The following is a 3202-nucleotide window of genomic DNA, read 5'->3' on the forward strand; positions in this document are numbered from 1 at the left end:
ATCTTTGGATAGCTCCGCTCAGGTCAGAGGGAGCTGGGGCTTTTTTTTTCCCCCAGCTGTCTTCGTTCAGCTGAAGCTGAGGAGGAGGGGGAGAGACCCTGAGGGCCTAAGGCTTTCTAATCTCAGCCTAAAGGTAGGGTCCCCAAATCAAAATAAATTTCCACATCCGGAATCTCTAAGCCACCTCTCTCCCCCTGGCACCACCGGGGTGTCAGCCACACCTGGTCTTGTCTCCCCTAGGGATGGGAAAGGCTGGAGTGAAGGGTGATGGTCCACCTGGGGTTAAATCAGTCCGGATTGGTGCTGCTTGTCTCTTTGGGTGTGTCTGTCCTTTGGTTTGGTTTTTCAAGGAGAGGGTTCTTTTGGTTTGCCCCAGGGAACTTCTGGGGTGCACTAGGACCATTTAAAAACAAAAACAAAAAAAATACAACTGAATTGAGAGCACCTTATTGGTAATTGATGGGTTTGGTTTCAAGTTTTAAAAATTCCTAGTGCTTTGAGGTATTATGTTTCTAGATTTTCTTATAGTGTATAAATTGGTAAACTGGTATCAGTTGTTATGTGAAACCTCTTACATGTGTGTTTCTTCTGGTAAAAATTTTATTTCTTATTGAAATTAGAAGATATGACCAGATTTTGCTGTTTTCAGTCTAATGGCATGGTTATGTTTTAAGAAAAAGGAGAGAGAGAGAGAGATTTAGCATTTTAAAAGCCTTTTATTTCATGAAGGTTTGGTGAATATTCCTTTTTAATATCGGGACAAATTTTAAGCTGTTTCTTAAAAAAAGAAATACATACATACATACATATATATATATATATTCAGGATATAATGTGTGCATGTTCAATTAACACTTGTGTGATTTAGAAGGCCTACTATCTTATTTGTAAGCTAATTTGTTGCAAAGACAATTTGATAACAACTATGTCCAAAGCTACTGTAATTTGTGAGATTTTATTAATAAATGGAAAGGGTTTTCCTCTTTTTTTTTTTCAGTGAGGCAGTTGGGGTTAAGTGACTTGCCTAGGGTCACACAGCTAGTAAGTGTTAAGTGTCTGAGGTCACATTTGAACTCAGGTCCTCCTGAATCCAGGGCTGGTGTTCTATCCACTGCACCACCTAGCTGCCCTGAAAGGGCTTTTCTGAGCCCCTAAATATCTGAATATTTGAGTTTCATTCTTAGACTTGGTGTGTCCTCATAACTCTCATGGCATATTTCTATTATAAGAGTAGACAAAGTAGAAGTTTGTTATTGCAATGTTGAATCAATTGGTTATTAAATTAATACTAGAGCATCTAAATTACTGCATTAAACTGTGAAAAAGATCTTGCTGTTTTAATCTGAATTGGTATTAAGCAATAGTTAAATTAGTGTCTGAATTTGATATGTATAAAATATACTAGTGATCATTGGTAACTTATGAACTGTCCTATATCACCTTAATAGGAAATAGGAGTCTACCTACCTATGATTATTATTTGGAATTAGAACATATATAGGAACACATGTACAGTAGTTGAGTCCTCTCAAAGATTTAAAGGAATTCTGAGGGCAGTACCCTCTGTGGTTGAGTGAGACATTTTCTATTTTGTTCCCAGTATGAAATTTGGGATTGTTTATACTCATTTCAACCATTGCTTGTTATTGAGCAGACTCATTTGTGTATTGCTAAATCAGGGATAAAAAGCACAAATCTAACATGGGCACAAGCATAAGTTAATGCTTGTTACATAGGATATATGATCCTTGAGAAGTGAGTTCACTTTTAGTACTGATTATTGGAACTTGCTATTTAAGATTAACTATTATTATTCTGAGTCTGACTTCAGTTATGACCATCAAGGACCAATGATGACCGCAACACTATGGGGTTTTTACACATATGCACTGCAGGTGAAGTCCTCTTGGGAAAAGCTGAGAGACTGACTTTTTGGCAAAGGCTGAGGTAGGAGTCTCCTGACTCAGTTTCCCCAAATATTACACATGAAATGTAAACTCTTCCACCTGGCTGATTTTAAGTCTGGCACACTATATTGACTGTCTGCAGAACTTCTGCCTGGAGTGAACATATGGAGTTTGGGGAAATATTGTTCCTTGAGAGCATCGCCTCTCTTCTTTTATGGCAAATTCCTATAATCATGTCACTTGATAAGCATGACCACAATATTGTCTCTTCATCCCTAAGTTAATACTGTAATATCTGGGTGAGATGCAGGTTCAAGCTATTTGTCTTAGAAAATCTAGTCCCTTACAGATTCTGGACAACTAGAATATATAAGCATTTAGCTTTGTCATATGTCTGTTATCAGAAACAACTCAAGTTTGTTTCAAGAAAAGTAGAGGAGGCGGGGCAGCTAGGTGGTGCAATGGATAAAGCACCAGCCCTGGATTTGGGAAAACCTGAGTTCAAGTCCAGCCTCAGACACTTGACACTTACTAGCTGTGTGACCCTGGGCAAGTCACTTAACCCTCATTGCCCTGCAAAAAAACAAAAAACAAAAAACAACAACAAGAAGAAAAGCAGAGGAGGGTAACTTATAGAATGTTTTGTTACAACTGATGGAAAGGTAATTCTATTTGAGTTTATTATGTAATGTGGAAATAGCATCTGTCTGTAGAGCATGTCCTTATTTGACATGTACTGTTTTGAAATTAATTGCTTAAGTGTCATCCTAAGTCTTTTACTACAATTGATGTTAACTTGGTAACTTTTATGTAAGTTCATTTGTGGTCATTTTCTTATAAAGGTATTCTGTAACCTAAGTTTTATGTGAGGATTAGATCTTAAATAATTGAGTAAGAATTTTTGAAGAAATAAGGTCAAATTGATATATATGTAATTTGGAAAGATTTAAGAGTTCTGCTTTTTGTGGTATTTTGAAACATATAAGTTATAGCCTGCAGGTATCAAGGTAATGGTAACCCTTTGACCTGTTGTTAATAATGTTTGTTAAAGATAGAATTGGGTAAAGCTGTAAACAATGTGGGGGAGGCATTCATGTTATAAATTCTTTAAGGTTCAGGTAAACTATGGGGCCTTGATATTTCTCTTATTTTTAGCAAGATCAGAACCATAAGGCTTGAAGTAGTTTTTACTGAATGGAATAGTTATTGGGAGTAGAATTTGATAGACTGTACCAATTTGTATTGAGATCTGTATTGTATTGAGATTTTAATAGGGACATCTGAGGAGTCTCTAC

This window comes from Dromiciops gliroides, chromosome 4, assembly GCF_019393635.1.
Source record: "Dromiciops gliroides isolate mDroGli1 chromosome 4, mDroGli1.pri, whole genome shotgun sequence".
Taxonomy (NCBI): Eukaryota; Metazoa; Chordata; class Mammalia; order Microbiotheria; family Microbiotheriidae; genus Dromiciops; species Dromiciops gliroides.